Source organism: Prionailurus viverrinus, chromosome A2 (genome assembly GCF_022837055.1).
Source record: "Prionailurus viverrinus isolate Anna chromosome A2, UM_Priviv_1.0, whole genome shotgun sequence".
Classification (NCBI taxonomy): domain Eukaryota; kingdom Metazoa; phylum Chordata; class Mammalia; order Carnivora; family Felidae; genus Prionailurus; species Prionailurus viverrinus.
This window is the reverse complement of record NC_062562.1, coordinates 52,001,368-52,022,482: the sequence shown is the minus strand read 5'-3', so window position 1 is coordinate 52,022,482 and position 21,115 is coordinate 52,001,368. Positions and strand designations below refer to the sequence as shown.

Here is a 21,115-nt window from a genome sequence, read left to right as displayed (position 1 = left end):
TTCCTGGAAGAAGAGACTTTTTTTTTTTGATAGGCAGAGAGAGAAAGAGATGGGAGGAAGGGGCAGAGGGAGAGGGAGAATCTTAAGCAGGCTCCATGCTCAGCTCAGAGCCAACACGGGGTTTGATCTCACAACCATGAGATCATGACCTGAGCCAAAATCAACAGTTGGACACTTAACCGACCGAACCACCCAGGCACCCCTGGAAGAGGAGACTTCTAATCTGAGTTCCGAAGAATAAGATGAAAAGAGAGAGAGGTGCCTATAAATGCATGTGAACGCATACAATTATGGCCATGATAATGACTGGCATTTACTGAGTGCTGCTAGGAGCCAAGCACTGGGCTAAGCCCACCTGTAGCCCTCTCAGCCCTATGGGAGCTGAGTACTGCTTTCGTTCCCATTGTTCAGATGAGGAGTCTGAGGCACAGAGGCATTAAGAGTTTGCTCCTGGGGGCGCCTGGGTGGCTCAGTTGGTTGAGCGTCCGATTGCAGCTCAGGTCATGATCTCACAGCTCATGGGTTCAAGCCCCACATTGGGCTCTCTACTGTCAGCACAGAGCCCACTTCAGATCCTCTGGCTCCCTCTCTCTGCCCACCCCCCTCGTGCGCTCTCTCCCCCCTCTCAAAAATAAATACACACTAAATAAATGTTTTAGAAAAATAACCTGCTCCCGGTCACACAGCTACCAAGTGGCAGAGCTGGGGATCAAACTCAGCGTGACCCCAGAGCCCATGCTTTTGACTACCACACTGTGCCACCCTACGTTGTCAGAGCTATTCTACCATATCCTCTTTTCACTTAATGATACATTTCCCATGGACATCTTTCCAAGTGATGATACTCGAGTTTCACTCTACTTAATGGCTATAAAGGATGCCATTGGATTTTGAGCAGGTAAGTGACATGATCAGATTTGTGCCTGGCAAAGAGTCTTTGGGGGGACATCAGGGTGCTGTCTGGGGGCAGGGAAGATTAGTAGGGGGTCCTGGGGAGGGAGAGCAAGGCTTAAGCCCAAGCTGGGCCTCCGGGAACATGACAGGGCAGTGGGGGCAGCAACTGTCAATTCTGAAGGAGGGAGGAAATGGGAGAGGGGCCGTGAAGGACCCACTTCTTTACAAGGCCTCTTAGAGACCCAAGCATCTTTTCCCTTGGCCCCCAACCTCAGCCCTGTATGTTTTCATTCTCTCCCAGCACGCTCCAGCTAGCACTTCCAATTAAAAGTGAGCGATCATCAGTTTCAGTTCCTCTGAGATGTGCTGATGTGGTGCCTGTGGAATTCTTAATTCTCTGAATAATCTTTGCCCAGGAGGATTACATCTAGTCTACCCCCAAACGCAAGAAGCAAGCAGAAAAACCCACGAGTTTACCCAATGGCAGTGCTTTAATACTGACCCCCAAGTAGTGCCCTGGCCAGACTTCCCACGTTCAACCACCTGTCTGTCCTAATCCATTTGCTCCAAAACAATGTCCCCGCCTGCCCACGGCCACCGCCCTCTGGTCCAAGAGATCATCCTGTCTCATCTGGACAACCACAATAGCCTCCTTACTGGTCTCCCCAGTTCCACTCTAGCATAAGTTAGTCAACATCTCAGACCTCAGTTGTTTTTATCTATAACATGGGCACACTAATTCTTATCTCACAGAGATATCTCCCACATGTTTATGAGGGAGTTTGAGAGATGAAATAAGGCAAGTGTTACTCACACCCTTCTCTGCTTCCCTTAGGAGCCGGCCTACCTGCAGGGAGCATGTATCCGACTCTGCTCCCCACCAGGAGGGAGAAGGGGCCCTCTGCAGGGCCCAGCACCCAGGCAGGCAGGGACACCCGTTGAATTCTGGCCATCAGCGTTAGCCCACCCTGCTGCTCCAAGGTCACTCCAATTAGTGCCAATGGTGACATGCTGTCCTCCTGCCGCCAACTCTCAGTTGGGCCTGAAGTCAGGCCAGACAAAGGAGTGCTATTTATCGGCCCTTCTAGCCCCAACAGGAGAGAACAGCGAGAGAAACCCTGCCTCTATTCCTAACTTGTCAATGGAGTTTCTCATGGCCTCCGTCAAGCCCAGTGTTGGGTGCTGTGAGAATCAATCAATAAATGACTGACAAATATTGATTGTGCTCCTGCTACAACCATGAAAAGAACCCATCTTTGTTCAGTGTTTCTTACTACTCTAGAAATGCCTAAAAGCAATTTTAGGTGTGTGAATGCTACAAAGTACCAGGGACATTCGCCATCTCAATGGTGTTCACTGCCACCTGCATGACTGGGGCATGTCCTTGTCTTTACGGCTCTAGCTGTGATCTCACTTTCTTCATCCAATATGTTTTTCAGTGCACACCTACTAGGTGCTTGTGCCAATAAATGGAGTCACTGTAGGTATAGCAGTAAACCAGGCAGATAACATCCTGACACTCCTGGAGCTGGCAGTCTGATGGGGACCTATAAGAAAATCAATGGTGAGGAACTGGATTGGGGTGGGGGTGGAGGGTGGTGACCCAAACAGGGTGGTGAGGGAAGGCCTCTCTAAGGAAGGGATATCTGAGTCCTCAGTGATGAGAAGGCATAGTTACTGCAAGTTTGGGAGAAGAGACTCTCAATAATGCTGTGAGAATTATTATTACTAGTACTATTATTCCCTTTTACGGATAAGAAAACCAAGGCCAGGGGGGTTAAAATGCCTCCTCTGAGGTCAGAGAGGTAACCAGGATGTGAAACCCCAACTATTGGCACTAAACTCACTGCCTCTGAGTTCTAGAATTTTTTATTTTTTATTTTTATATGTTTATTTATTTTTTTTGAGGGGGGGAGAGCAGGGGAGGGGCAGAGAGAGAAAGAGACCCAGAATCCAAAGCAGGCTCCAGGCTCTGAGCTGTCAGCACAGCCCTATGCGGGCTCAAACCCATGAAATGTGAGATTATGACCTGAGCTGAAGTTGGACACCTAACTATCTGAGCCACCCAGGCGCCCCCTAGCACTTTTTATTTTTATTTTTTAAATATAATTTATTGTCAAGTTAGCTAACATACAGTGTATACAGTGTGCTCTTGGCTTCGGGAATAGATTCCCAAAGCACCCTCAAGGAGCTTCCAGTCTAATCTGAGAACATATCTTCACACAGAAAGCACCAATCACACAAGGAGTCAGAAATTGATATATGGGATGAACTCAATTTCAACTTTTAAAACCCAGTGGGGTTTGTTTTGGAACATGACAAAATGATTCCCAATTTCTTAGGGGAAAAGAAATCCATATAATATATTTATTAATTGGTACTTAATAAACATTTATGAGTTGCCAGACTGTGGTAAATCCTTTTTAAATATTAATTTTTTCAAACTTCATGACTTATTCATTACTCATAGTGATGCTGTAAGTTAATATGGTCACTAACTCCATTCTATACTTGAGAGAATCAAGGGAAAGATGGGGGGGGGTGATTTGCCCCAGACACACTCTGGAAAGTGGTGGACCCAGAATCGAACCTATATCATCTGGCCCTAGAACCTTTGCTCTTACCCTGCGCTGAATTCTGAGGATCATTTATATGACTTAATGTACATACATAACCACATTTTATCTCTTTCTGTCTCACATGAACTTGCTTTCAAGAGATTGTGATGATCTGATTTAAATGCAGAATTCAGGTTTCCCCCCAGTGTGCTCTGGGGAGCTCATGGGAAGTACTTTAAAGACCTAAGACCATCCTTCCCCAGGGAGGTGGAAACTAGATCGGCCAGAGGCCCATGTTAGGCCCACTATGGTGGATCCAGTTAGGCAGTTAGGTGCCGTGGACAGAGGAAAGAAAATGAGGCTTCCATCATGGGCTCAGGATCAACAGTCATTGCCAGATGTTCCAGACCACACGTGTGGGCTGGCGATGGACAGTGTTTTGTGCAGGGCAGGGAGAGCGACAGTAGGACAGATGTATTTAATGATGGTTTTCTCCAGGAACACAGAAAAGCCAGCTAGCAAATAAACGAAGGTCTCAGAAAGAATAAGCCGAGTGAAAATTGCCTAGAAAAGTTTAAAAGAGAAAAAGAAGAAGAAGCCAGGGCGAAGCAGATGCCTTTGCCAGCTATTAAAAAGTACAGTACACAGATAATCATCAAAGTGACATGGTACAAGGCTCCCCCACTCTTCTCCACCTGTGCTGTGCCTGGTTGTCATTTCCCCACCGTTTACTGCCATGATCCTGTCTGATGGTTGGCCGCTAGAATCAGTGGAAAGTCCGACACCAGAATAGACAGCCTGGAAAGAGACTTGCTACTAATGACAGGGCTTCCCGGTCACACACCCTGATGCCCAAGACAGGAAACCGTGCAAACGGCACCCCTGGGAGGTGCCCAGTGCTGCGGCTCTGCCTCTGACCATACAGGGTGCTTTGGTATCTGATACAGGGGGCACACAGGTGAGGAAACGAAGAAAGATGGAGTAAACAGGATGGGGGCACAGGTTAAATATGGGAAAGGGAAAGTAAGTCAGATCTTTATCTTACACTCAAATTCAAACAGCTTAGAGAAGGCTAACTTAGTGTGAAATATGAAACCATTCAAATAATGACAACCAAAAACCTTGTTTTCCTAATGTGAATAATGGAGATATTAGTAACTACCTTGTAGCATTATTATGGGGATTAAGATACAGGATCCAAATTAGGACAGTGCCTGGGGCTTCTGTGAAAGAGGATTGAGGGAAGAATAGGCAGAGAAGTTTGCCCAAATCTAGCTACCTGCAGTGGGACAGGGGGAGGGGCAGAACCGGTAGGAGGGGTGTGACCCCAGGTCCTAATTGGGGATTCCAAGTAAATGGATATCACAGAGAGGGAAAGCCTCTCCCACCAGCTGGAAGATGAATGGTCCGTGGAGGCAAGTCCCTCCATCTGTAGGCACCAGGGAGTAATAATTCATTGTGAGCACACTATCTGCAGCCACGTCAATTTTAGTAGTAGGAAGATGCTCAAGGGGAGCTCACAGGCATCAGACTCTTGCCCTAGGCTGAGCTCCATCCATCCAGGATCCCTGGTTGCAACAACCCTACCCAGTGTCCAAGGCTAGGTTCTCCCCACAGCACTCAGGACAGCCGGCTTCAGAGTCCCTGAACCCCTACCTGAGGCAGCCTGAACCTCCCACTGGTAGAAAGTTCCACTTAGGACAGAGGTGAAACCAGCTGTCTTCCCCACCCTTCTCTTCAGCTTCCACCCTCTGGGTCCTCATTGCTGAGTTCACCACATGAACACCACCCAGCTTGCACAATCTCTTCTAGAGAACTGAACAAGTGGAAACACTGCCCACCTAGTTTCATGAGGCCAGTGTAACCTTGATACCAAAGCCTGACAAGTAAGCACGAGAAAGGAAAATCACCAGTGGATCTCACGCATGGAAACGTGATGCTAAAATCCTCAATAACAGGTGAGCAGAAATAATCCAGCAATAAAGATACTACAGGATGACCCAAGTTGGGTTTATTCCAGAAGTGCAAAAATCACTGTGGATTATCATGTTAACAGGCTGAAAAAGAAAAATCATGTGACTATCTAAGCAGATGTAGAAAAAAAAAATATGTCAAAAACTCTACTTCCATTTATGACCGGAGAAGAAGACAAAAACAAAGAAGAAGAAGAAGAAGAAAAAAAAAACATGTGGCAAAGTGGGAATAGAAAGGAACTTCTTTAATCTGATGAAAATTATCTACCAAAACCCTAAACATTATCCTAATTGTCAAATGTGGACAGCTGCTCCATAAGAGTTAAAAAAGGCAAGATGCCCAGTATTTCCTCTTTAATTCATTCTTATACTGAAGTCTTAAGGACTGTAAGGCAAGAGAAAAGAAAAAGAAAAAAGAAAAACCCTGAAAGGACTGGAAAGGAAGAAAAACTGTTACCTGCACCTCCTACAATTCTATAAACACTTCTTCCAAAAGAATCTACAAATACATCTTTTTAATTAGTAAGAGACATTAGCAAGATTTCTAGATACAAATCAATATACAAGATGCTAACATATTCTCCCAAAATGTAACCGACAGAATATTAACGTAAAAATATACATATATATATTTAATTTATGATAGCATGCAAAATATCAAATAAATATCTAACCAAAGATGTGCAAGACCACCAAGGGAAATTAAGAAACTATACTGTAAGAAATTAAAGCTATCCTAAATAATGAAGAGAGATACCATGTTCATGGAAGACTAAATACTACACCTTCCCATCCCCAATGGAGCAACAGAGAGCTCAGCAGAAAGAGGGAGCAGATCGGAGTGAACTGGGCTTATATTCTACCTCCTAGTTATTAGGGGTCAATGGATATGAAAGCACTTTATAGAGTACTATGTAAATACAGTGATTCTTATGACCAGCATTATTGCCTCTTACTGGTCTGAGTGTGGGGGAAAAAGTTCTCCCTCCCAGATAAGGCCAGCCTCTGCTCATCAATTTCTCATTAAGGGCATTGCTGAGTGCTTACTCTGTGCGTAACATTTCCTTATTCAGTCCTCACAACCTACAAGGTGGGTGCTATATTAACTCCATTTGACAGATGAGAAAGCTGAGGTTCAATCAAGCAACTTGTCATTCATAGATCCATTTATTCATTCATTGGACATTCATGAACCCCTTCTATGCACCAGGAGCTGTGAATACCATGGTGAATGAGACAGACACGGTCCCTGCTCTATCAGAACGGATAGTGGGAAGATAGCCAAAAGTCATACCACAACTAATGAGCTGGCAGAATGAAGATTCAAACTCAGGTCTGCTGAACACCAGAGTCCATGCTTTTAATCACTCCCTGGAGATGCCTTCCTCAATCTCCTCTACTCCATCCTCTCTGTTGTGATGTAAAGATTTCTAACATCCATTCTGCTGGCAGAGGCAAGTTTCAATGGGCCTTGCCATGCAAGCTGCTACACAAATTGAGAGCTGTCAGCTTCGATCCCAGCCCATGTGATCTTCCTGCATTATCACTGGAGAATTACAGCAGGAAAGATGAATGCATAAAAGAGGAGAGGCATCCTGCCCCCCCCCACCCCTGCATCAGCGGCATTGTTCCCAATGAGTGTGTGCCTGAGTCCTCTGCCATCATTAATGGCAGAAGTGAGTCACTTATAAATAAGATATGGGAGCTTTATTATAATTACATCCCGAGATTCAGAAATGCTCAGCGTCACTGTGAAAGGGAGGGCAGCAGGTGACTGAGGCTTGAATGATCCCTCTGCCAGGTACATCTTTCAGATAAAATGTCTTGGATCAGTAGCAATTACTGCTAAGGCTTGGCCTGAATGCTAATGAGAATTACTTACAATTGCATGTAATTCTTTGCCATTTGTACTATCTGCTTTTTTCCTTCTTTTCTCTGCTTTTCCGTCTTGGTATTAATCCTGAGAACCAGACACTGGGAAATACGATTAAAGACCATTTTGCAGATAAAAAGACTGATGCCCAAGGTCACTCAGTTCAAAGGTCTAGGGCTGGAGTTCTAACCCTGAGGTTTTGTTTGTTTGTTTTGTTTTGTTTTTGTTTGTTTTTGTTTTTGTTTCTTTACCTCACTTTCTGTCTTTAAGGGCAAAAAATTTTGGAACTCTGGATGTGTCCACTCCACTTCCCTGGAAGTACACAAAATATCCCGAGTCAACAAGACAGGCTTGAGTAGTGTGTTCTGTTGAGGCCTTTGCCTTAGTGAGGACAGGGCAGCTGGGGCAGATCTTATGAAGCGAACTTCAAAGCGACCCTCTGCCATCCCATAACCACCAAGAGGCTCAGGCTTGGGCCTGAGAAATGTTGTGAAGAGAGGATTTTAAGACAGAAGATAGGAAGGTAGGAAAGATAGGAAGAACCTTTGTCCTGCCCACAGACACTAGAAAATTGCCCCAAACCCATGGCCCACGGAACCAAGCCAGAGAATGAAGTTCAAGCAACTGCTTGAAGCAGTGGGTTTCACCCTAACAGTGACAATTATGGGAACGCTTAGCATTTTCTGAGTTCCTAGTGGAGTGCCAGAAGTTTCAGTAAGTCTGCCCTGAGACATCGGGCTTCAGGCTATTTAAAGCTGGAGACCACACTAAGATTTCTGGGACAAACCACTTACGTCTCCCACTTGACAGATGAGAAAAAGCAAGAGGATTGCACTGGTGAGGCAGCTTGCAGACGGCAGATCCAGGATATAAAGCTGGGCCTGTTTGACTTTAATACTAACACTCATGACAACTAACGTTTAAACAGCACTTTTATGTATGACATGGCACCATGTAAGTACTCGGCGCATCTGAACGCAATTCTCTCAGCAACCCAGTGAGGGAGGTGCTATGAACATTTCTATTCTAGAAATGGGGAAACTGAGGAACAGAGTGGTGTAGCAACTGGCCCAAGGCCACAGAGCTCATAAACAGCACTGGAATTTGAGCCAGCTCCAGGATCCACACTTTTGCAGCATTTGCTATGCTTCCCTCCTCTTTGTTATGAAAAGGCCACTCTGTTTCCACCAGGCACAACTCCCTGTGAAAAGGAAAGTGCAAACATGGAATTCTGAGTGGCTCCAACGGCAGGAGGTTCACATACAAGTTCTTCCTTCCTTGGACACTTGAGGGCCAAGAGGGACCACTCCCAGCTCAGGACTGCCCAAACTCCCCCGGGCTGCAGGCGCCTCTTGAGGCTGGCTGCTCCAGTCTCCACCCAGCTCTGAAATCACAGACAGGGAGTGCTGGGCCAACTCTTGCCTTAGAAGGATTCTGCATCACACTGGAAAACGGTACCAAGCTTTCCCTCCCCTCTCCACAGATTCTCTCTCCACCAGGGGCAACACCTCTTGATAGAGCCAGGTAGCCTCAGGTGGCCTTGGGCTTATAGCAGGGTCTAGCAAGTCCTGAATCATATTAATATATTTACATGGGGTTGGCAGGGATTCCTGTGAATGACGACCCACCCAGCAGCAGGTCCCCTCGAGGACATCCATGAGAGAAAAAGGAGAATGGTGCGCAGGCATTAGGGACCCCATTCTTTAACTCTGCTTCTGCCAGCCACAAGAAGGAGGGACCTATCTGCAGCCTGAGTTTCACTGATAATCTGGAAGGAGTCAGGTAAGACTTGTGTTGAAATCCCAATTCTGCCACGGACCAGCTGGGCAACCTCAGGCAAGTCACTTAACCTCTCTGAGCCTCAACAGAGCATCTGTCCAATGAGGTTAGTAGTAATAGTGCCTACCTTGTAAGGTTGCTGTGAGAACTAAATGGGATAATGCATAATGACACTACAGTTGGTGCTCTCTCTCCCCCTCTCAGTCCATGCTGGTTCCTGACTGCCAAGAATGGGCATATATCAGATCCCCAACTCCCCTCTCTTTCCTGTTCTGGAAATACACTCCATCTGTGCTCCACTCACAGTGGCCCACCCCTCACCAAAGAAGGAATTCCCCAGCACCTTTCAGCCAGGCTCAGGACAAGCACTGTCCCCTCATGTCAGACTCCAGGTCTGAGGTGGGAGCCCCCTGCCGGAGAACAGCGACCCTGCCTGCAGCATCTCTGCACTACCAGCTGCCAGGCAGAGAGGACACCTTAAAGAGATTAAGGCGTTGGAAGGGGTCTTCTGAGGGGGGTGGGAGGTGGGTGTGAGGGGGACAGTCACCCAGGGGGACAAAGCGACATCCATAAAGAACTGCTGCTCTCCAGTGTCTGCTCCTGACTTCGCTGGCTCCTTCCAGAAAAATCCAGAGCAACTTCCAGAATTTGGTCCCCGCTCACTCTTGCCCTGAAAGAGCAGCCCCTACGCGCTTCGGCCACCAAAATCCACTCCCTAGCAGTAATGGCCACCCATTTTTCCAAAGGATCCTCCCCTCGGTACAATGAGGAGGTGGTCCGTCCCTCCTGGGCTTGCCCAAGACCTCTGGCGGTGGTCTCAATGCTTCCCATTGAGGACCCCGGTGACGCTGAACCAGGGGCTTCTCCGCGTGTGGTTATGTGGTTTGAGTCAGGCCTCCTAGGGCTCAAAACCCTGGTTCTCTCCTTGACTTGGTCTCCCTCCTTGGCACAACTTTCCCTCTCTAAGCCTCAGTTTTCTCCTCTCTAAAATGGGTGTAGTAACACCCGGTTCCTGGCGTTACAGGGAGAATCCCAACAGGCACCGGATGCCCAGCGCCTGGCACAGATAACGCACTCCACAGACGGGCTGGGACTGCGGTTAGCATCGAACTCAGCGCCAGGGGCAGCTCTGGAAAAGCTGGGGACTCGCCCTCCCCGCCCCAGAACCCGGAGGCAGACGCTCTGGGCGCGCGCCCTGGCGAACCCCGGGGAAGCCACAGGTGTCTGCGCGTCGGGGCGAGGCGCTAGAACGGAGTATGAGGGCGGGTGCCGTGCAGCGAGCCGCGCCGCGGGACCCTCCCCGAGCCGCCGGTGTCCCTAGGGCCCCCAAGCGCGCCCACCCTGCGCCCGCCGGGTCCCGAGGTCCGTGCTGCTCCGCAGGGATGCCCAGACCCCAGCGGCCAGCGCACAGCCTCGCCCCGCCGCTGCGGCCCCGCTGCGGCCCCTGCCCGCGCCCTGCCCGCGCTCCGTTCTGACTCACCGGCGCCGGCTCCGGCGAAAGTTTGGTGGCGCGGCGGGCGCGGCGGCCAAGCTGCTCGATGCTCTGCGGCGGCGGCGGCAGCGGGGGCGGCGGCGGGGGCGCGGACTGCGGAGGCGGGGCTCCGAAGGAGGAGGCGCGCCGAGGGGGGCCAGCCGGGGAGGGAGGCGGAGACCCGGGCCCGCGGGCCTGCGGCGCCCCCGCCTCCGGCTCCGCGCTCCCAGGGCCGCCCCCACGCCGGGAGGGGGCGCGAGGGGGCGCCTGTGGCTCGGTTCGGACACCTTCTCCCGCCTCCTGCCGCGCACCCCGGCCTCGGGCTCCGCGCAGCGTGACAGCTCCTCGGGTTTGGAGAGAAGGGTGACGGAAGGGTCAGAACCCTGGCGAGAACTCCCCACCGCCCACACTCACCTGAGGGCGGGCGGAAATAGGTAAGTCCAGACAAAGAAGCAGAGCTAGAAAGTCAGAGAGATGATGTTTGGCAAAGTCAATGACAGACTGAACGACAGACATCTAGTGATGCCCCCACCTCCACTTATTCCTGCTGGAGAGGCCAAAATAGAAACAGATGGACAGAGCCAGACAGATGCAGAAACTGTAAGATTGACAAGAGACGCCACCCTAGAGGTTTCATGGCGAACTAGAGAGACACCCCCCCCCCCAAGGTCCAGAACGCCACACCCCTCATCTATTTCTCCTTAGCCCCTCCAGATGAGCTCAAGTTTCAAAATGAAGATGTTTCCATTGGCATCCTGTGCTAGATTGAACCTAGAGTTGGGACCATGGGAGACTGCAAGGGCGGGGTTGGAGGGTGGTTCTTCTACAGGTCCCCCGGAGCCTCTGCCCCGTGACTCTGGGAGCCTGAGAATTCTTACCGGCTGCCTTCAGTTCCAAAACTGGGGAGGAGTGGCAAAGTTTTCTTTCCTCAGTACCGGGAACACTTTTGAACCTCTAAGCAGTTATGGCCTCAGATCTTATTTCAACACTTCAGAAGAGACACCCAAGTTCAGAGGGAGAGAAGAAAGGAACTGTGTGTTGGCGGGGGGGGGGGGGGGGAGGGTAGGATGTGGGTTGGGGGCATGGTGGGGGTCCCCCCCCCCAGCTTCCTCTGAGTAGAAGGCAATTCCACTCAGTAGTTGTGGGATCACTTAAAGCTAGTTTGAGACCCAGCTTCACAAGCTGTGTGTGGTATGTTAATGATCCCTCTTTCTGGCCTCAGGGTCCACATGTGCAAAATGAGAGTTAATAAAAACAGCTGTCATAGTGCCATGTACTCTTCTAAGAGCTACAGGTGCTTACTCATTTAATCCTCATGACACCCTGAATAAGTAAGAATTGTTATTATTCCTATTTCACAGAGGAGAAAACTGAGGTACAGAGAGGTTAAGTAACATGCTCAAGGTCACACAGCTAGTGTGGAATCCACTCTATGCAACCTGGTTACAAGGTCCAAGGTCACAGTTACTGGGCTGTAATCTTCATCTCCCTGGTCTGCTGGAAAGTCCTATGAGGTCATTTACATAAGAGACTTAGCAAGTACTCCATAAATGGTAGTTCATAGACCATTGAGCCTGTCTGCAAGGTAGGGATTAAAGCGTTGATGGTGATGCCCAGAGATAGGAGACTTTGGGTTCAAGATAGCTGACAAGCCATGTTACCACCCTGGGTACCAGTTCTGACCTTCATGAATCAGAGAGACAAGGGACTCCCCCTTTGTTCCTCTAACCAGACTTCTATTCATTAGCATACCCCTCAACCAGCACTCACTCTGAATCCACAGTTAGCCCCCCTCCATTCCCTGGTGAGTCTCCAGGGCTGGCATATTTTACACTCTACCAGACTAATGCCCCTTTAGGAATTGAGTTAGCACTTGGGGTAGCAACTGTTACAAACTCTAAGGGAAATGCAGTCTATCCCCTACAGCTGTGGGGCTGACAGAAGTAAGAGGTTGGGGGGAGCTTGGAAAAGTCTGGGTCCACTTCCATTCCCTCTCCTTTCTGCAATTCAGCAAAAGTCTGCTTACTTGAAATTCCTCTCCAAAGTTTCACTTCCCAGGCTGGTGTTAGGCCTACTAAGCCCATAGTGATCACCACTTTTAGAAACATCAGCATTTTAGAAAGAGCAGGTCAGACATTATTTGAAGCCCCTGGCGGGCAGGGTGTGTGTTGTTTGTTTTGCTGCAGCATTTGGAACTGATAGATCATAACTCAGGCCACATCCTGGGTGTGTGAGACGGAGGTGGGTAACCAACTTACTAATAACATACAGGCAGCAGAAGAAAAATAATAGTAAGCCCTTTCGCATATTTACCATGTACCAGGCTCTCAGATCATTAGACATAATCTGATATACCTACTCCTCGGAACAATTCTGTGAGGAAGATATTGTTAACTTCCTATTTTGCAGATGAGAAAACTGAGGCACAAATCGGGGAAGAAACTAGTTCAGCATATACAGCTAGCAAGTCATTCCAAGAGCGGACAGTTAAGAAGATGCTGAACCAGGTCTGGAACCTAGATCAGTCTGGCTCCATGAGCCTGTTCATACTTCTGTCCTTGGTGGAAGAAAGCTAGAAAAGGGGGACTCGTTGAGCCCCTGAGTAGAGATTAGAGGTATGGATTAAGAAGGGGTAAATGAAAAGTATCTGTTCTACCACTTGTTAGTTCAGTGCTTACTTTGCTTCTCTGAGCCTCAATGACCTCGTCTGTTACATGAGAATAACAATACTTGTGTCATACCCAGGGTTTTAGTGGTGATTCTTTTGGTTGCAGGTAACATAAACCCAGGTTCAGTCAAACCTGGTTTGGTGAACCAGGTTCAGCCAAAAAGAGTTCTGAACTGAAAATTTTAAGAAGACATTTTGGATTCAGACATAGTCCGTGCCAGAAGCTCAAAGGAAGTTGTCATGAATCTGTTTCCCTCTATGTCTTGACTGTTTTCTTTTGTGTCTGTTTTATTAGCAGGCTGAGTCTTTCCACAGGAAAGCAGAAATGGCCAATTAAGCCACCTCAAAGCAAAGAGATCACTACCTTAAAACTTCCAGCAAAAATCCCAGGGTTGACTCCCATTAGCCTGGATTGGGTCACATGTCCAGCCCTGAACCTATCACAATTGCTCTGATGGGCTAAGCCTGAGTTACATATCTATAGCTAGAGTCAGGGAGTGGGGTCAGCCCCTCCAAAGTTATAAGGACTAGGATTGTGTGGGGGATGGTTCCCTAAAAGCAAATTAGGGTGCTCTTAGCAGGATAATGGGGCACTGGGGCATTGGTGCTGGGCAGCCACAGAACCCAGTCATAGAACCTATGTCCCTTGAACTGAAACAAATCCCAGTTAAAGTAACAGCTGAAAAGTGTTATATCGCTCACTAATCAAAGGAGTTTTCTTTGCATTTGCACAGGGACACTAGAAATCACAAAGCCTTTAAGACCCAGAGGAAACGAATGCCACTTATGTTGGACTCCCAGACTGTGCAACAAGCTATGGCCCAGGGGACCTGGGAAGAGTGCTCAGTCCAGCTCCCCACACCCATCACATTATGAACTCAGCCATTTCCTCTGGGGACTCTGCACTCTGGGTGCTGAGAGCTCCAACTGGTCATTTTTCAGATAGCTGCCCAAAGAAGGCAAGATGGCCCTTCTCTTGTTATACTTCCGGTTCAGTTTGTGAGAACAGATGTTAGTTCTTCACGGCCAAGTATCGAGCATGTTATTTAGAGTTATCGCAATTGACCCTTTCAACTTGGCCCAGATGCAGTTCCAGAGTTTCTGGCCTTGGGCAGTTAGTGTGACTTCTCCATTATAAATGTCGTTAGACTGGCACACCGTAAAGCTTATCTTTTTAAAGGAAAGTGAGCAAGAATGGCATATGTCAAGCTGGAATAAGACCTACCCCTTCCTTCCCCACTTAAGAAAAGCACATAGGTTAGGAGTGCACACTGCTGGTGGAGTGGGAACTGATACAGGCTTCCTGGAGGGCACTTTGGAAGCAAATGTTGAGGACTTTAAAAATGTTCGGTCTAGGGGTGACTGGGTGACTCAGTTGAGCACCAACTCTTGATTTCGGTTCAGGTTGTGATCTCATGATTCATGAGTTCGAGCCCCACATCAGGCTCTGCGCTGACAGTGTAGAGTTTGTGTGGGATTCTGTCCCCCTCTCTCTCTGCTTCTCTCTCCCAAAATTAAATAAACATTTAAGACAGTTCAGTCTATGAGTGAAATAAGTCAGTCAGAGAAGGATAGATATATGTTTTCACTCATATGTGGAACTTGAGAAACTTAACAGAAGACCATGGGGGAAGGGGAGGGGGAAAAATAATTACAGAGAGAGAGGGAGGCAAACCACAAGAGACTCTTAAATACAGAGAACAAACTGAGGGTGGATGGGGGGTGGAGAGAGGGGAAATGGGTGTTGCGCATTGAAGAGGGCATTTGTTGGGATGAGCACTGGGCATTGTATGTAAGCCAATTTGACAATAAATTATATTAAAAATAAATAAAAATAAATAAAAAGTTCGGTCTATTTTTCCATACCCTGTTTTTCCTGAGCAAATAATCATTTAGATATCACCAAGATATACATAAAGATGTTCATTGCAGTGTTGCACACAATAGAAGCACACAATGGAAAATAATCCAAATATCTAACTATAGGGAACTGGTTACATAAATTATGGTATATTGAAAGAATGGACCATTCTACAACTGTTAAGGTAATATTAGAGACTATGGAATTACGTGAAAATGGGTTATGCTATGTAAAGTTAAAAGGGCAAGTTACAAAAGACTAGGTATGTATAAACTCACTTTGTGAAAAAATATACCTATTTGTGTATAAAAAAAAAACCCTAAAGTAGTTGCATTAGGCATAGTGGGAAGGAGAGGAAAATTGATAGGTGCTTTTGGTGTTTATCTGTATTACCAATATTTCTTTAGTAAATTTGTATTACTTTGGTAATTAGGGAAAATGCCCAAATAACTGTTATAAAAGGATCTGTGTTTGGTTTCCTTTTAGAAAAGCACTTTATTCATCGAAAGATCACAAACCAGAAGTGAGATTAAATTGACCTATCTGCCTTTCTCTCTCTGTCTCTCTCTCTGTCTCTGTCTCTCTCTTTCTCTCTCTCTGGCTAGGATGCGTGGAGACGAATGGGGAGCTTAAGCCTGGCAGTGGCAGTAAAGCTGCAAACCAAAAACTGCAGAGACCAAAAACTCTACGTATGGAAAATGTCTGTGAACTCCAATGGACGTTCATATATACTCCAGGAGAACACATATGGCCTAGGAATGGGTTCAGCATAAACTCTTTTTGCCTCTCCAGCCCCATATGACTGCTTCTCCATTTCTCAGCTTCTGTCTCCCCATCTAGTTACCTAGGAATTGGCAAAGGCCTGAGGGAAGTCACACAGAAGACTGGGCTCACCTCTGTGTGTTTCTTTTCATTCTGGGATCTTGATCCTTCAGGTCTTGGCTTCCTGGAGAGCTCTCTGATGCCTTCTAACAGATTTTCATGTTCTTTTTGACAGTTCTAGCCAGGATTTCGAGTTGTTTATTGAGAGAATTGCTCTCTGCAAGCTAGTTTGTCTTGAGCAGAAACAGAAGTTGGGTCATACGTTATTTAAGTGCAAATGGCTAGTTATGAAATGTATGCACCGTGGGATTCTATTCATATGCAGAACATGTATATGTGTTTAGTCAGAAGAAATACTGGAAGACAGAAAGCTACATACAGCATCTATCTGTGGCTAAGTTTTCATTTTTTAATGTTTAGCTGGTATTTTTCAAAGTTTATACAGTGGGCTCTGACCATGTCTAATCTAGGAGTGAGTTTTGAAGTCATTTGTACCCATTTTAAAAATGTGGACACTAAGGCCGAGAACATTTAAATTCATTTCAGTTGAACAATTATTGGAGGCTTACTGTGAGCAGAGAACCATGTTATGGGCCCCTGGGGCATCGAAAGAAATAACACCTAGTCACTTATTCCTCTATCTCAAGCATCTCCACATGTGCTTGACTTTGGGATAAGAGAGTGAAGATGACAACAATCTGCCCTCAAGATAATCTAGCTGTGCAGAAAGATATCCGAAGACACCATACCAGGGATGATGTGGTAAATGCTAAAGCAGTGACGTGGTAGAGACTGTGCTTTGCCTGTTAACAACCATTCTTTCAATATCAAACTACAGGATTGGATTTCCCAGCCTCCCTTGCAGCAAGGTGTGGTCATGTGACTTTATCCATCTTGCACTGTCTATCTCCATACTTCTTTTACATGAAAAAGAAACTTATTTTGCTTATCACCCTGTTATTTTGGATCTTCTCTTTCATACAGATAAACTAATCCTGACTCACACAAATCCCAAAAATAAAGTGCTATGGGAACAAAGGAGTAAAGGGAGGTTGGAATGCATATTTCTACTCTTGAGCATCAAGGAAGTCAGAGGAGATGTAAAAGGTGTGAAGAGTTCACCAGTAGGATGGGCAGGGATTAAGAAGGAAGAGGATTTCAGGCATACCATGCAGGGAGCATGAGCACCGGGCTGGAAATGGGTAATGGAATGGGCTGGAGATGGGTGCATATGTGTTGGAATCAGTCAGCCTGGACTCAAATCCTATCACAACTTTTAGCAAGTCACTTCATTGCTCTATGCCTCAGTTTCCCTGTCTATAATATGAGGATAATAGTGGTATTAACCTCATTGGGTTGTAGAGGAAGTTGGGAGGAGAACATGAGTTAACATGAAAAATGCTAAGAGCAATGCCTAGCACATGGTGAGTACTCAGTAAACGTTGGCTGTTATAGGCTTATCTGTAAAATGAGGTAATCATAGTCTAACCTCATAGGGTGGCCAATGTGTACAATATGGCACAGGGCTTTCTACAGAGGACGTGCTCAACTATTTAGCTCTCTTCCTCTTCCCTTCCCTCAAGGAGCTTACAATCAGCATTTGACAAATCTTCAATGAGCCTCTACTGTGTGCCAGGTCCTGGCACAGAAAGTTGCTGATTCCAGGACAAATCAGACCTTATTCCTGACCTCCAGCTGCTTAGTCTCAAGAAGAGGAAAGGAAAATAAAGAGACAAATATAATACAGTGTGAAAAGTACAACACTGGTCCAATTTCAGTTCATGAACTCAGGTGAGCAAGAAAGGTAACTTTAGTTTTTATTAGGTGAGCTCAGTCTCTGCTCTGATTGCCCATTTCGGGTAGAAATCCTTAATCTCAGGTAAGTTAGGTTTTTCCTATTTCTCTGGGGATAGTAGGTCAGTTCGAGGACTGCTGCGGGGACATCTGGGGTGCGTCATCACTTATCCACTCTGGCATCTGTTAAGACATCTTTGTTCCTGTCCGAGGAGAGGTCACCACCTGCACAGGGCACTGCTAAGTTATCTCTTGTCCCTAAGTCTCATTTCCTCTCTCAGCTGCTCCTGGGTCCTTCCAAATGCACAGGACCCATTGCTCAGCTCCCATGGCCCCTGGGGTACAGAGAACTCTGCTAGACATTTGAAGTTCTTCAGCCCAGCCAAACACAGCCATTTGTAAGCACAGGCTCTTCTACGTTCAATTTCTTTGAAGTTATCTGGAGATTCTAGGGCTTTACTCCAAGCTCGGATATGTCCAGAGAAGGGGCAGGTTCAAGTGTCCCTTTCCTCAGGAGCTCTTACCACCCATCTGTCCCTTTGCTGCTGCTCCAGCTCTCTCTCCTACTCTTGTCTGTGTCAACCTTTTAAAAGAAAAAGGTAAGTGATTCAGCCAGCCAAATCCAGTTCATTCAGAAATAGCAGAGGAATTGTAATTCAGGACAAGCGAACTGTAAGGGACCATAAGCAAATCTCCAGAACAAAGGAGGAGAGTGTTATTTATAAAGGAAAAAATGGAGTTGGGTGGGGGTGTTTTGAACCCAAGTTCATTGGAGGAAAATGAGAGTTTGAAGAAGTGGGGGCCTCTCCTGGGCTACAGGCAAGGGCACCCTCCTTTGCCCATCCAGAGGAAAGCTTTCTTCTTCCTGCTGTGCTACGCATGGCTTCCCTACTTCAATTCTGAGTTAGGTTTCCTTAACACATTTTTACATCTGGAAGCGCTTATCTAGTTTCAGGGAGGGGAGCCTTGCTCCTCAATACCCTGCATTTTCCCATATTCATCATGTCATCAGTATACAACAACCTTTTCCTGTTGCTGTCACGATCCTAGACTTTAGAAACTCAAAAGCTAAGAAAAGATTTTGTTTTGTTTTATTTTTTTATTTTTTATTTTATTTTGGCAGAGCCAGAAAAGGGAAGTAGCCTTGAGACAATATCTTAAGATAAGACTTCCGGGTAACAGAAATTAGCAAGAATGAAAAACAACCCAAGGAGCTTCCCCCACATCCGCCATCAGAACAGCTAAGCTTAAGACAAGTGACAACATCAAGTGTTGGCAAGGATGTGGAGCCCCTGGAACTCTCATGCACACCTGGTGGAGATGCAAAATGGTACAGGTACTTTGGAAAACTGCTTGGCAACTTTAATAAACAAAGATCGGCCTGAGATCCAGAAATTCTACTCATAGGTATGTCTCCGAGAGAAATGAAAACATGTCCACAAAAACTGTATGTAAATCTTAACAGCTTTATTCATAATAGTCCAAGACGGAGACAACCTAACTATCTACTCAAATAGGAGTTTGAATAAACAGTGTGGTAAATCCATAGTATGGGATACCACACAGTAATCAAAGTGGATGAATGATTGCTGCCCACAACAACACAGAAGAAAAAAATCATTATGTTGAATAAGAGAAACCAAATGCAAAAAAAAAAAAGGTGAATATTATATAATTCTACTTATGTGAAATTCAGTAACTGGCAAAACTAATCTATGGTTTTACAAGTGGTTGCCTCTGGGGGAGAGGTGGGAAACGGGACTGTTTTTGACCTAGAAGGGGCAATGGAAGCAGGTGTTAGAACAATTCTACACTTCGATCTTTGGGATGGTGACACAGGTGTATACAAAGGTAAAATTTTTAAGTTTTTAAAAAATGTTTATTTCTTTTTGATAGACAGAGAGCGAGCATAAGCCGGGGAAGGGCAGAGAGAGAGAGGGAGACACAGAAATCTGAAGCAGGCTCCAGGCTCTGAGCTGTCAGCACAGAGCCCGATGGAGGGCTTGAACCCGCGAACTACAAGATCATGACCTGAGCCAAAGTCAGATGCTTAACTCACTGAGCCACTCAGGTGCCCTGTTTTGTGTTTTTTTAAATTAATGTTTATTTATTTTTGAGAGAGAGAGAGAGAGATACAGCACAGGCAAGCGTATAGATAAAAATTTCAGTATTTGTACATTTTACTATATGTAAATCATACCTCAGTTTTTAAAACTTCATTTTAGTTAAAAAACACACAGGCTACTACTATTTCAAAAGTAATATGCTACCCTCGGCGCTATGAAGAGGTAAGCACATAGCACTCTGTGGGAACCCAGGAGGGGTATTAACTACACTGTGTGTGGGGTGGTTGTGGGGATGCAGAAGTTCCCAAGGAAGCCTTCCTGGGACAAGTGATGGCTCAACTGAACTTCAAAAGATTTGAACTGAAGGTGAAGCAGAAGATGTCAATAAGGGCATTCCAGGCACAAGGAACAGCATGAAAGGCACTGGGTGAATTCCAAGAGAATTTGACTGGGGTGGGGGTGTGGGGGGCGGGGATGAGACTGCAGATGCATGCAGCAGTCAGACCTGACTGAGCCTTATAAGCTGTAGGGGAGCTCAGAGAAGGTCCTGAAAAAGTTGTGGTCAGATTTGGACTTTAAAAAGCTCTCTAAGGAGGAAGGGAGGACAGTGGTATAGAGGGGGTTGCAATAATCCAAGAGCTGGGCTATGTGGTCTGAGTTCTGGCAGGGGTAAAAGGGATTGGGGTTGAGAGAAGAGCTTCCAGGGGTTGAGGAAAAATGCTTTGGCAACTGGTAATAACTGGGGGGAAGGGGAAATAGTTATGGAGACTGTCAGGATTTTGCCTTTCATGCTAGGGTGGAGCCATTTGCTGAGAAAAAGATCGGAGGAGGTAACATCTTTAAGTGTTGTAGTGGTTGGCCTGATGTTTTGCCTGTCCAGCTCCTGTTTCCCCCTTTCTCTTGTGACAGAACCCTGCTTTTCCTGCAAAAACTGAGTTCCATCCTAACCTCCAGCTGTGCACCTAAAGTGGGGGTGACTCCACTTCTCAGCTGTAGGACATGTGACCCTGACCAAGCAGCATGTTTGAGCTCTCTGGTGGAATGCAGTGATTGGTTCAGGGATTGGCACATGACTCAGATTGATCCAATGAGAGTTAGCCCTGGAAATTTTGCTGGAATTCTTGGGAAACAATCCTGTCTTTTCTCCTGGGGTTGCTGAGCTGGTGAAATGGAAGCCTGGTGATGCTGACAGCCCTCTTTGCCACCAAGAAGGGAAAGCCTGCCTGAGAATAAAGCCAGCACTTGAGTAAACAGAGCGAAAAGAAAGAGAGCCCTTTTCCTGATTATATTGCTTGGATTCCTAGATCCAGTCATGCCTGAAGACTAACCTATACTTCTCACTTTTGTGAAACAACG

General features: G+C 46.6%; 1 protein-coding gene and 1 long non-coding RNA gene across 2 annotated transcripts in view; one reads left to right on the top strand and one right to left on the bottom strand.

The window, feature by feature from the left end:
- Positions 1 to 10,857, bottom strand: part of HRH1 (histamine receptor H1) — a 78,548-nt gene extending 67,691 nt beyond the window's left edge. The window contains exon 1 of the mRNA XM_047850846.1: positions 10,558 to 10,857. The gene's annotated coding sequence lies outside the window, so the exon portion shown is untranslated. The remainder of the gene's footprint in view (positions 1 to 10,557) is intronic.
- LOC125161190 (uncharacterized) lies at positions 10,666 to 19,298 on the top strand. Its single transcript, XR_007150500.1, has 3 exons — positions 10,666 to 10,982; positions 17,483 to 17,690; positions 18,817 to 19,298. It is a non-coding gene; the product is annotated as an uncharacterized LOC125161190 (long non-coding RNA).
- The last annotated feature ends 1,817 nt before the right edge of the window (positions 19,299 to 21,115 follow it).